The 14311-nt window shown below is 38.6% G+C and overlaps 1 protein-coding gene across 1 annotated transcript in view; it reads left to right on the forward strand.

Moving 5' to 3' along the window:
• Nucleotides 1–14311, forward strand: part of Eif3h (eukaryotic translation initiation factor 3 subunit H) — an 86117-nt gene that overhangs the window by 54419 nt on the left and 17387 nt on the right. The window lies entirely within an intron of this gene.

The following is a 14311-nucleotide window of genomic DNA, read 5'->3' on the forward strand; positions in this document are numbered from 1 at the left end:
GCAGTGCACTATGTATATTCTCTTGATGAGGGTGCTGGATAGATACACAGTGTCTCACTGCACCTAGAGCTCACTGGTTTGGTTAAAGTTCCTGGCTAAATTGGGTTACAGGCATGTGCCACCATACACCCTGCCTGGTTTTTTTTTTGCTGCCATACCAAACTATTTACTTTGGTGCTGGATATCTGAACTCATGTTTGCACAACAGGCACTTTATGAACAAAGACATCCTCTCATTCTACAGGTTTTTGTTATAAATACTTGTTTTTACCTGGAGTTAAGATAAGGTTCTAGTAGTGCTGCACTCCTCTGTCTATACAGGCAAAATTTTTCATAACTGGATACAACAAATTGTGGGGAGCCTGGCCCCAATAGATACCTCTTCACCAGAGCTTTCACTCATCTGGGCCCCTATAGGGAACATTGTGGAAGAGGGGACAGATCTTTTAAGAGCTGAATACTGGGAAGTCTTCTATGAAGCAATCTGTCCTAGAAATGGCTGCATAGACAAGATTAGAGTGGCAAAATCAGAGGACATGTTAACATGGAAAGGGGGTGACCCCTAGACAAGAACTATAGGTAACTAATGATGCTGTAAGGAGAATTAGCCTCTTCCAGAGGAGAGCCTCTTAACTGGTTGTCCGATAAAATGCTCACCCTTGAAGCCTTATACCACAGTTAAATGAGAATCATCAGATTGTGTGTGTCTCATTTATAATTTGTGCATACCTATGCGTGCGTGTGTGTGTGTGTGTGTGTGTAACAAATGTAGTTAAAAAATCAGCTTGTGAGTAGGGGAGCATAGGGGTTGGAAGGAGGAAAGGGATGAAAGACTAAAGAGAGAAAGACAGAGTGAAACTTTTTTTTTTTAATAAAGTTTCACTCTGTAGTCAGTCTGCCCTTGAACTTGGAATAATCTTGCCTACCTTTCTGAGTGCTGGTATTGTAGTTGTGTGACAACATGCTCCACTCAGTTAATTTTTTTATGACCACGGACATAGTTTTCTTTCCCTCAGATTTTGAGTTATAGCTTTATTCTGTATCCCTATCAAAGGAATCAGTCACTGGATGTATTACTATAGTTTACTGAAAAATAACGTAACGTTGGCAGTTTGGAAACTCTAGCCTTAAGTTGTAATTGTTGGGTACTTACTGTATAGGCAAGTTATACTTGAGTCAATTGGAAAAATGAATACCTGTCTTAAATAGGAAATTGGAAAAATATCTGATTGAATGAGTGAAATACAGGCACGTAGTAAAAGGAACCTTTATTAGTGCCAGTATTTTTCCTTGGAGCTTGTTGCTCTCGGTAGTGGGAGTTCCGTTTAACTGTGTGCACACAGTATTGCTCTAGTCAGATAAATGCTAAACCCTGGGCTTTAGGACCCAGCCTCTCTAGAACATGTGTTCCTTTCTCCTCTCTTATGCTGCACACTTTTGAGATGAGAATTGTACAATTTCAATTTAACTTCTATTGTGAGTAATGTTGGTGGGAAGTGAGGCTGATTTGCGCAAGTCCAGTTGGTCCCAATTCTGAATTTAAACGTACCTGAAACTTTTCTGAAGAAATGTAATAAAAATGTCTTTATAATGCCTAAATCTGTTCTAAATCTAGAAAATTTCATATATAGTGCTTATTAAATTGATATTTGTGAAAGCTTGAAGTCTTCATTGCATTTTAGATTGCATTCAGGAAATTTCCCTCTTTTCCTTGGTAGTCTTAATCACTCCGGAGTGAGTTTGTAAATGTTATCATTATTATTGGGTACCATAAAGACAGCTACTCCAGAACTCATCTATATCCTTTTTGCAGAGTCTTGATAAAGAATCTCTTGTTTGTAGTGATGAGGCCATAGTAGTTTATTTGGAAAGATAAAGGCAAAGCAGCAGTTAGAGCATGGTGAGACAGCTTTCAAAGCATGTATTGCACAAGTTGCAGAAGTGGCTTTTTTTTTTTTCCTGAGAGAAGGAACTTTGCAAGCAAAGGCATGGCTCATAGGTAGCCATTCTGCCTGTGTGTATGGTAGCACTGTCATGTTTGTTCAGGTTTGTAGTCTGTTGATCCCCTGTGCTTTATTTGGAGATGTGATTAAAAAGACTGCTTCTTCTCATGTACTTCATTGTCTTTACCTTTTTATTCTGTTGTTGTGTTCATAGTCCCATCTCAAAAATGTATCACAGTCGATTGTTTAGGCATCAGAATAGTGACGTTATTTCAAAATAATGTGGCACTTGAATGAAACTCCGGGGTTTAAACCATTGTTTTCTAGACAACCAAGGAGAACTTTCCCTGAGAGATTGTGCAGTTTGGAAACATTTTTGATGGTTATAACTAGAGAAGTATGTTTACCTTTACCCCATCCCCCCAAAAAATAATTATCCAAACAGAATATCATCATTGCCCACATAGTGAAACCTTGTCCAAAAATAGTATGTGGATCTGCAGCTGCTGAGAATGAGGATATAGGTGTGTGACTGCAATTGAAAAAGAAGAATGAACAGAAATTATAATGACACTTGTCTGAAAATAGGTTTTATTGGCTTATTTAGTCATTTGCCCTTCCCTGGAGCTTTGGTCTAGTTGTAAAATGTTAAGTTGTGGCATAGTGCCATCAAAATGTTCCTATGATTTAAAAGTAAGTTGTGATGACGTTTGACATTTGTAAATCAAGCAAGTTTTTCTTACATTTTCTGAAGAACTATTCCCTAAATATTCTCAAAAGATAAGCAATCTCTTCTGCCAAAACAACATTCAGATCAGGACTTCTGCATACAAAAGTCATGTTATGGCAACACACACAAGACCTGTTATGGAAGAGAACAGTTTAAATTGGTTACAAATGTTAAGGAAAATTATGTTTGGGGAGAAAGCAGTCACCATGTCATTTCCTTTATAAACTAGTGATTGAATGATATTGCCTAATATGCAAAAAGCATTTGCTCATAAATATATATGCATGTAGGCCCACAGTCAAACTAAACACGTGTTGTTTCCATGCAGAACAGTGTTAGATTTCTTGTATTCATCACGGAAAATCTGTGATTTCAGTGAGTTTTTATCGCATAATTATTAATGTGAGCTGTGAAGCATGGGTGGAGAAAAGTATGTTGGAGTTGGTGCTGATGGAATGCAGTTGTGTTTTTAGAAGGGGCCATACTGTCACAGATCACCCACATCCTACTTTCTTTACAGGGACCAGCTCCTACTGTATGTCTCATAGTCAGCCTCATTGTATGGTGACAAAAATACCTGGCATAGTTTAAACAGCTCTCAATTTTCCTTATGCTGGTACCCGTTTATATAGTTCCTCATGTTGTGCTGACTCCATACACAAAGCATTATTTTGTTGCTACTTTATAACTGTAATTTTCCTACTGTTATGAATTGTAAATATCTGATGTGCAGGATATCTGATATGCCACTCCTGTAAAGGAGTCCTTTGATCCCCAAAGTTATGAACTGCTGGCACAAAATAAGAGAAGGTTTATTTTGGCTAATGGATGACTCCATTGTTTGTAAGTGAGGAGGCAGTGTCATTTTGAGGGAGGAATACGGCAAAGAAAAGTGGCTTGTTTCCTGGGATTGGGAAGCATAAAAAGAGAAAGGAGCTGGGGACCCAGTTTAATTTCTAATGCCTTCATCTTTTTTCTTCACTGCTTCCCAGTGATACCGTATTATGAATCCAGCAAAGGAGTAAGACATTAATTAGATCAAGTTCTTGGGATCTAGTCATTTCCCAAATGCCCATCAGCGGGAAACAAGCCTTTGTTACATAAACCTTTCAGAAAATTCTTCATATCTAACTTATAACAGCAGCCTATACTCCCTGGTTGTCTTGTAATTAAAATTGTTGGCCTTTCCTGCTCATACTCAGTGGAATTTTAGACTCAATGAAATAACATCATGCTTTTTATTTTAATTCATTGTAGAAGTAAATAGTAAAAACAGTAAATTTAAATTTTGGCCTCTAAGTATGTTTCTTTACAGTGTGCTTGATCTCACTTTTCCAGCTTCGATGTGAGAAGGTAGACTTACATTTTACCCTAAGTTTATGGCACACTTCATGCCATTGAAGTCACTCTCACATTTGTTCAAATAAGGTGGCATACTGTAGCCTAAGTGTTTCCACTTTAAGTAAGCGTGGTAATTTTTACTTAGAGAGGAAAAAGTTGATGAGATTGCTTGACATTTTAATATCTATATACTGCAGTAGGGTGCAAGTAGCTCCCAGTGTTTAATTAAGTCAAGGATCAGACCTAATCTATTTTCCATAATTAAAATGTCTAGTTTTAGCCTGCTTCTTAGGCAACCACTGTGACATCACCATAATTCTCTGTTGATTTAGCTAGTATCCCCTAACAATGCCAATGACCACTATTTTGACCGATGCTCCTCTTAATCTGAGTAAAGAACCTTATAGACTGCAAACATCCACCTACTACCTAAGTAATCCACCTTGAAATGACAACTCAAGAAATCCAGTTTTTATGAGTGTCCATTAAACGTCTACAGATGATGAAAGCTTGAGAAATGCTACTTCTTTGAAATGAGATTAAGCCAAGGACAACTATTGATGTCTGCTTGGTTGGTTCCCTCTCTCCCTACCTCCTTTCTTTCACCCTCTCTCCCTTCCCTTCCTTCCACCCTCCCTCCCTTCCCCTCCCTCTCTCTTTTTCTCTCTTTTTTCTCTCTCTTTCCCTTCCTTCCTTCCTTCCTTCCTTCCTTCCTTCCTTCCTTCCTTCCTTCCTTCCTTCCTTCCTTCCTTCCTTCCTCTCTCTCTCTCTCTCTCTCTTTCTTTCTTTCTTTCTTTCTTTCTTTTTCTTTCTTCCTTTCTCTCTTTCTCTCTCTCGTTCTTTCTTTCTCTTTCTTTCTCTTTCTCTCTTCCTCTCTCTCTCTCTCTTTCTCTTTCTCTCTCTTTCTTTCTTGACAGAATTTTGTTATAGAGCTCAAGTTAGCTTAGTACTTACTGTGTAGCCTAGGATAACCTTGAATTCATAATCAAGTGCTGGGATTTCAAACCTAAGCCACCATACCTAGCTTACTGATGCTTTGTAAGAGTCCTCTTCAGAGTAGTCTAAAGAGCTCCCATAAGCTCCTCTGTCTTGTTTTAGAACAAAATTGTTATTTTTGGTATGTGGCTGTGCTAGAGGTGAGTGCTATTTGTTTATGTATGTGTGTGAGTGAGTTCATGCATATGTGTGTGCTTAAATGTGATTTCTTGATTCTAAGCTACACCCTGCAACTGTCATGTCACTTCAGAAGCTAATTCATGCTGCTGGCCTCTGGCCACTCATGTGAGCCTTATTTTCATCTTCATTGTATTTGTGTGTTTGCTAGGTTTCTAGAACAAAATGTTAATAAAACTGACTTTTCCCACTTCTCTGCATTTTTACCATAGTCATACCAGTTGATCCTAATTTCAAAATCAAGCAAAGAAACAACTAGAATTCTGTTTACTTATCTGGCCCTTGCTTTCAGATTCTACTTTACCACACCCAGCATTTGCCTGTTTACTGTTGTCACCATCACAGTGTAAAAGCACCAAACAAAATCATTTTTTTATTGCATAAATTGAATGTAAATTATTTCAAAATGAGAGCCCGGTCATTTGGACATTTTTTCCTACTTTATTTAATGGCAATATTGCAGCATAAGCCTCTTGTTTGCTTAGACCGCAGCTGTTTGCTTACATTGTATTAACTTTGCCAGGTCTGATGCCAAGCTTTTGACTTCTAAGCTTTGCTTCCTGGTTGCTCCTGACAGTAGCTTGTTCACTTTCATAGCCTGAAGAAGTGTGTACAGATCGTCCACCTGGCATCTGCGGAGACCTTCATTGTTGGCTGCCATGCCCTGTGCATGCTTGTTTTCCCCTTCACTAAATATCGGGTGTGTCTTGGCTGCGCTGTGCTTCTCAGCACCTACAGAGTCTCTACATTTGAGCTCAGGGTGAATATGAGTGTATGAGTTACATTTTCTCCCTGCCCCCTTTCATTCTGATTCCCATATAAAAAGGAAGAAGCATAGGAACCTCTCAGTGGCTGAGCTGAGTTTTTGTTGGGAAAAGATGCTTGTCCTTTTAAGAGGAGGCTGGTTTGAGAATACTTTGAAACATGGTATCCTGTAGCCTGAGTCCTTATTCCCACACTGCTTACTTTATACCTGGCATATTTTCTCAACGTGATTGAGATAAACTGGCCACTCTGTAACTGTGGGAAGAAGTAGCCCTACTAAATGATTATTTGTGCGTATTTGTGTGTATTTGTGGCTTTCAGCTTATTTCTATCACTGTAACTAAAAGGAGTGAATTCCTTTTGAACATGGAACAGGAACACATAACAGAACTCCTTGGTCTGTTTTATAGCTTCCAATACATTCTTGGACCCATTTTCTTGCCTTTCAGTAGCATTTGCTTCCCAATACACTGTATATATATTGCCATAACCAAAGTGACATTCCATAAAAAATATTTTTATGACTTTAGATTATACAAGGACATGAAACAGTGACTTTTAGAATTCTCTGTAAAAAACGCTACAGGTTAAGATCAGTGAGTTCTTTGAGAAATGATGCTTGGTTGTTAGACTGTAATGTTGTACTCTAAAGTACATTCGTGACAGCAGAATCAGAAACATTTCTGCCAGAGGTGGTGCTCTCCCAAATGTGTGCCTGTGCATCTTTTTCACACGTGTGGACCCCAGCTTCAGCACTCTTGCCTTTTATAATAGCCTTAGTGTACCAGCTCTGGTCTTAGCATTTGCCAGGAGGTGTGGGTGTTTCTTTCCTGTCTACCATGGGAAATACTCATCTGGATCATGAGATAATGAGGGACGCCTTCGTTTGCTAGCCCCAGCCTTTACTTCCTGTCTCAGTTGGAGGAAGGTAAGAAAGAGTGTTGTTCTGGCGAGTCTCCTGCTGACAGCTGCTGTTTTCTGTGAACCTCTGGCCTGCCTTTGTCTTCTATAAAGGCATCTCTTTGATGGTCAGCGCTGATTTGTGTTACTCCACAGCTGTCCCCTAACTGGACTGATTACTGCCTCCAGCCTAGGCTCCACCCTGCTTCCTGCCCCACAGAGGACAGATTTTCCCTGAGAGCCTGGGATGGGTCAGCCTTGACCTTAGTACCTGTTAACCTCTCTTGGATCTTAAGCCTCTTTGAGAATTTGCTGAGAGCTTTAGGCTCTCTTTCACCCTCAGAAGTCAGATGAATGTGATTTGGGGAAATTGACCCTGAAATCTCAGACGAAGGCCCCTGAGTTGAATACTGTCTCCTAAAACAGTATCTGAACAGGAAATGAAATAAGGTGTTAAGTAAGCCATGCATTGCTGGCTTCGGATTTATCCTGAGTTGTCCTGAAATATTTCTGTGTGGCTATTTTTCTGAGCATGAAATTTCTGTGTTCTTTATCCCATAAAAATGTTTGGAAGAAGCAGAGTGTGCAGGAAAGGAGGTAACAGATGAGTAGTGGGGCGTGTCATTATGAAAATGTAAACATTTTTCTTATTCAATGAACCCATAGGAAATTCTTTTTTGTTTTTGTAGTTCAACAGTAGTATTGTTACTTCCTAGGTTTGCCAGCCTCTCATCTTTAAATAGCAGTTGAGGATACCCTTTAAAAATTTTAGCCCTTAGACATTTCTTCATACCTTGATGGGGGTTTTTTGTTGCTTTTTGTGTGTATGTGTGTGACAGGGTTTCTCTATGTAGCCTTGGCTATCCTGGAACTTGCTCTGTAGACCAGGCTGGATTGGTACTCAGAGATTGACCTGCCTCTGCCTCCCGAGTCCTAGAATTAAAGGCTTACACCACCATGCCCAGCTATATCTAGTGTTTTTAATACTGCTTTTAAAATACAAATGTTAATGCTTCAGGGAAAAACTGAACTTGCCTTTGCACAGTTAAGGTTATAGTAGTGGACCAGCTCCTTCAGCAAAACATGTTGTGTTTTAAAGCTGTTTGCATTTTCTAGTTAGTTGAATTAGTACTTTGCTTGGATGGTCAGTATTCCCAAGTAGCCCCTGCTCCCAGGCCTCAGACCTGAACGTGCCTGTACCACTTGCTCCTCCCCCATCAATGGCTTTGTTTTAGTCATCTGTTGGGGACAGGGGTTTATTCCCTCTATTTTAAAGATGTAAAATGGAATCAGGAGATAGAAACTTGTATAGTACAATATAATTATATTGTTACATTCACAATAATAGAACACTCAAGATTACCTATTTCTGAAATCTAATTTCTGTAGCTTGTCTCTCTTTTTATTGAATCTGTTCTTTATTGTATATAATATAATTAGCTTATAGTTTTAGTACTTAGAAGTATTTTTTCTTTGTAATTCTTCTTATGGTAGATTGTTTTGTTTTTTTGTTTTTATTTTTATTTTTTTGCCACACTTGTATTTATACACTTAAGTTTAGTTTCATGAGACTAATGTTAATGAAGTCATAATACTTTGTCTTTTGTGGTCAGGTACAGTCTCCTTTGCCCTTCCATTTTCTGTATTCCCAATATAGGAGTGATAAATCAGGGCTTTATATAATATCTGGTCATCAAATTAACCAAACCCAGTTTTCCAAAACAATTGATATTGAACCCAGGTAAGTACTGTTTCCTTGATTCTAAGATATTTCTGAGTACCAGGCAATAGTGACAAGCTCGTTATTTCCTTATGAGGTGATTTGCCACAGCAGATTTAGAATTATCCTATTTTACCCTCATAACTTTAAGAAGTAGAGTGTCCTGCTACTGTTACTAGTGTGACCAAAATAATCAAAAGAAAAAAATAGTAACAATTATGAAAGCAAAACTTCTTTGATCTTTCTTTTTGGGAGAGTTAGCAGCATTGCTGTTTTAACCATTTCTTTACATCTTTTTAGGCATCAGGCATAACCCAAGTTGTTTCCATTTTGCTATTAGTAGCTTAACAGAGTCATATTCTATGTTGTTTCTCTTGGTGTCTCATGAATGTTTTCCCACACTGTTATTTTTTCCCCCTAAGTGTTTAAATGATTTTAGGTATAGAAAAAACTGAATTCTCATCCAAATGTGTTTGGCTGTATAAGCTGAGTGAAGGAGTAGACACAGTGTGCGCACTGAGGGAGAAGTTGGAAGCAGCAGACTCTGGGGTAGAGTGATGGTCACTTGGATTATTATGGTTTCCTCTGACAGTATTGGTTAGCAAAAGACATTTGCATAGAAAGTTAGCCTCGGAAATTTTTGTCAGCATCATGTTTTTGAAAGTTGAAATTGTTTTCTAGTTGATGAAATTAAGATCCTGAAAGGTGACTATGCTAGCCCAGTTCACTGGACATCCTGATTGAGGAGGACACATTCCAAAAGATACTACAGCTCGCAGGCTCCTAGTTTGAACAGTGCTTAGTTAAAGACTTCCTGAGTAGGAAAGTGATTCTGTGAATCACCTGTCACCAACCTTTTGTAAACTGCAAACAATCCTAGGACATTATTAGCTTTCTTTTTGAATCCTTAGTATGTTCAGCACTGTGTATCCCACTCTGTTTTTGTTTGGTTGGTTGGTTGGTTGATTGGTTTGGTTTTAGAATTGGAGTTTGAAGTTGATGCACAGGCTCATATAAGATGAAACCTTTGATTTATTTTGACAACCAGTTTTTCTCATGTTTATTTCTTATCCTCACAGTACTATTTTTGTTGTTGTTGTTTTGAAAAGTACTCATGACCTCTTCTCGTACATTAAAAAAAAATCCAAAGTTATAGGGATGACAAATCAGATATTTTCATTGTAGAAGTAAATGTCCATTGCTTAAAACCATGCACAATAGTTTTTATTGACTGTATTGAGTGCTAGGTACTAAGGAGAGTCTTTTCTCTCCTGTTGGACAATGTAAATGATGATGTTTCTCGTCTTGTTTTTAGCATTTGCCAGGAATGCCAAGAACCAAAAGTTACCTGTTGTCTGACTTGTTCTGCTCCCTTACAGTCTTCGCATACCCTGCTAATGCACAATATTTCTGTCCTGATGCTACTGGTTATTTTTTATAATTTAGCATAAGCTACTTCAAACCCTTTCTAGATTGGGGCAGAACACGAACACTCACTGACAATTTTTTTTTAATTGTTGCCTTTTTTAGCATATTATCAATGGTTTTTCAACATTCCATTTCTTCAGAATACTTGTAGCATCTAGTTTTATCGTCACTGTCAGGAAAGATCTCCTAGATGTCAATAAATCTGAAAGAGGTTTTCTGCCTTCTGAAAGGGCTTTATGAAATATTTTTGTCCAAACTTGGTGTTCTCAGTTGCCTTGCTATATGCTGTGCTGGAGTGGTCAAAAAGTCATATTTTGACAATTTTTCACTTAGGGAAATTCTGTGTCCCTGACCTACAAGTAAATTAATTTTGTGTACATTAACTGTCAAGTGACACACAATTAACTTCCCAGTTAATTTCTTGACTGTATTTTATGACCAGATTAAGAAGACATTGTGTGTTACAGGGTGAATATGTGATTTTTCTCTTTCTTCTGTTTAATGGACAACTCCTTAAACATACTAACACATACATTTAAACATAATGTGTTCCCCCTCCCCCCCCAAAATATTCCAGTGCTGGTCAAAGTCTTTCAATAGTTTTAAAAGATACAGTAGAATAATCACCTTCCCACCTTACTTCTATTTCCTTGTTCCTAGCATGACATTCTAAATATGTTGCCAGAATTCATAATTGGTTTAAGGAATACATCTAACCACTCAGGACAAAGGCAGTATTTTGTCATTTCTTTTATATAGGACAGAGTGGTTTGTAGGTAAAGAACTTATATTGGATACTTTATTATGAAAAATTGAACTGTTACCAAAATTTATAAGCCATCACAGGAGTGGCATTAATAACAGATGTTTTAATTGAAACAAGGGATAAATACATGGGATAGACATGGTGAAGAGAATATGGAACTTTTGAGAAATCTGTGTATTCCATCATTCTCTCCGCCCAAAGTAGACTGTATTTAATTTTTTTTTTCAAATGCACATTCTGTTTCCTTAAATCTACATCTGCTACTAGCTTTGAACATTGCCTGGAACGTATGTGCGGCTTGGCAGAAAGTTGCAGCATGAAAAGGAAAGCATAGAATAAAGTTTGTCTTGCTAAATAGTCGCAGCCTGAGTGCTCCTTTGGCATCCCATGGTGCTGCAAGGAAAGAGGCTTGTAATTGTTTTCTTCAAAGTTCTCTCTGACTGCAGTGCCTGAACATATAGGAGATTTTTATACCCTGCACTTTCTCAATATGACAATATTTGTTGGAATCATTAGTTTGTTTCAGGGCCATTGTGTGGTTTTGCTTGTTTTTAAAGCCTTTGCATCTTCTGATTTAGATTTTTTTTCCTTTGCTTCATTACTTTGTCTGCCTGCTTGATCTGAGCCAGTGTTTAATGACAACTCAATCTTGACCCAAGTTTCAAATACTAACAAATTATAATGTCTTGCAAGTCTGATTTCACATTTGCTTTGGCACCTGAAAGCCTTTGGTAGTAGCCTCACCTTAACTTGCTACAGTCACCTCGAGCGTGCACAGCCGCCTTGACTTCTCATTGTAGCTTCTGGTGTGCGTCTGTTGCACTTCATGAGTCAGATGTCATTACTCACATTCCCCACAAGATTCTGTGAGTGAGTGGTGTAGGCTTTGGAGTCAGAGTCTAAAGGCAAGTTGAAGTCAGAGCTGTGGTAGATGGTTTTTCTAAAAGCGTTCCCACAATTGTGATTAGCTGGTTAGAGTTATTGTGAGTTAGATAATGTGCAGGCCATTTGGGAGGTTGGACTAGTAAATGATAACTAATGGCTGGTTTCTTTTCACATGCCTAGATTTGGGGTTATTTTAAATAATGTCATTAAAACCGTAGGCCTTTAAATTGTTTTTGATTTTTAAAATTCAGGTTAGTTTGGCCTTCAAGAGTTCCCTAATAACACAGCTGTAGAAATTCTTTCAATCTACTGCACAGAGATCTACTTCTTATTTTAATTGTTCTACAGCTTTATTTATGGTATTTAGCTCATCCCAGCATATTCAGTGAAGAACTGTTTCACTAGGGTTCATATAAAGTAGCCAAATAGAGGCTAAAAGTGTTTCAGTGGGTAGAGGTGTTGACTACCATACTTGATGGCCTGAAGTCAGTGTCTAGGACCTGAATGGTGGAGGGAGAGAGCCCTCTCCTTGGCTTATACATGCACATAATACACCATTTTGAAAATGTAAAAGAGGTGGTATTTAAAATGGGAGTGAGGAATTGAAGGTGAAAGGAGATGGTTAGTAATTGTAGAGTGACATTCCCCTTGTCCATATGGTAGGCTGCCAAAGCAACTCCAGATACAGCAGGTCAGCATACAATAGTATCTTATTTTCAGGGTTTTCTGATTTAAAAACAAAAGGCCCTGGGAATGTGGGGTTTTGAGGCTTAGTTACAGGACAGTCTGTCTCAGCATAGTTGTAGCTCTGGGCACTTGTTCTACTGTTAAAAAAAAAAGTTAAGTTAAGATGAGTCTCAGACGACCTGGACCAGCTACTCTGGTTGCCACCAGCTCTCTGTTGCTTGGGAGGGCCATGCTAGTTAAGACAGTGGTAGAGGATGAAAGGATTTATGAGGCTTCAAATCATACAATAATAAGCCTCCTCAGATCATGGCAGGACCTCCCTCATATCAGAGTGCAGCTTTTATATTAATACTCTGAGTTGGCGTAGTGGTTAACTACCAGCTTCTCTACAACATTTATTAGCTGCTTGCAGCTTCTCAGTTGGTTAGGTGATTTTGCATTTTGAAAGTTCAGTACATTTTATTTGTTGTGTGGAGGAGCTACAGGTGTATGAGTGTGCATCTGAAGCTCAGAGAACAACCTGGGTGATTCTTTTGGTTCTGTCCTGCCACCCAGTGGGTCCCAGGCATTGATCTTGGGTGCCATCAAGCTCAGCAGAAGGTGCTGCTGAGCCAATTCTCAGTCTTCAGTGTTTGATTTTTAAGCTAAGAATACTTAAAAGGTTCTTCCTCAAACTTCTTGAAATGCAGCTCTAAGCCCTTCTGTTGAACATTATTACCAGTTTAAAAGTAATGCCTCTTCAGAAGGCCTTTCTTTTTGCCATTTTTTCCTTGGTATATTCCCAGGAACCCTGATCTATTAATTCAGAAGTGAATACCATTGGCTGACTGGTTCGATTAAGTAGGGAAGTTTTGCACCTGAGATGAATTAGCTTAGAAAAGTTGACATAGTGTTGCTTCTTTGGTCTGTATTAGTAAAGCAGTGGTGAGTTTTAACTTTCTATTAAGGGCCTTTTCTTTTTTTTTTTTTTTCCCTTTGTTTTTTCCTTGCGCTGGGCTTTCTTCCTTCTGTTATAAGCCACTCCCTACACAGGAATACTGGGTATGAAGTCTCCCAGAGCCTTGGCCTTTAACTTGGCCTCATCCATACACCCTGAGCCTTCTCCGATTATCTGTGTTTTATAGCTAAATGGATTCTGTGCTCACCTTCTCTGCCCAATGTTAATGGACTAGCATAGCCACAAAAGCACTGGTGTTAACCTAGCAATCAAAATCCAAAATGGCCATTCTTGTTAACTGTAAAACTTACAGTAATGGTCATACCAGCACTTTATGATTTGTTTTCTTGTGTCTCTACAGTAAGGCTGTAAAGGTAATTGGATGCCAGCCGGTATGTCACCTTAACTGAGTTGACTGATGGTGGCCGCTGGGAGTGTTGCTTTGGTATTGAGTTTAATGGTACAATCTGCTATTTACTTCTACTTAGTTTTAGCAACAAACTTCCTGAAGATTTGGGTGGGCAGAAGAAAAGCTAGATGGGGAGATAAAGACCACATATCTCTGTCACCGTTTGAACAAGGGCAGTCCTTAAACATCTGCAGAGATACTCAGTTCACATGACTATGGGCTCTGTCTGGGTCCTTAGCTTGTACATGGTAGAAAAATTATTTCCTAAGTTGGATCCAAATGACCTCTCAGACAGTCTAAAAAAGTCTAAAAAGCATATGCTTTTAGACTGGGCCTCTCTTGTCTCACAGTAGAGCTGCAGCCTCACATTTAAAGACTAATCTTTATTATGTCTGTGTTACACCTCCAGAGACCTTTTAAAATGGCTGTGTGTCTAGTTTGTGACTTGGTGTTGAGGCAGGGTCTCCCTTTGTAGTCCAAGTTGGCCTCAAACCTGAGATGGAGCCTTTTGCTTATACCCCTGTATGGTGGCATTACAACATTTGATTTAAGAATTCTCAGTTCTTAAAATTGAAGTGAACTCAGGATAGACAATGAACTAACACTTTATACAGAATGGGCCAGGTA

This window comes from Meriones unguiculatus, chromosome 8, assembly GCF_030254825.1.
Source record: "Meriones unguiculatus strain TT.TT164.6M chromosome 8, Bangor_MerUng_6.1, whole genome shotgun sequence".
NCBI lineage: Eukaryota > Metazoa > Chordata > Mammalia > Rodentia > Muridae > Meriones > Meriones unguiculatus.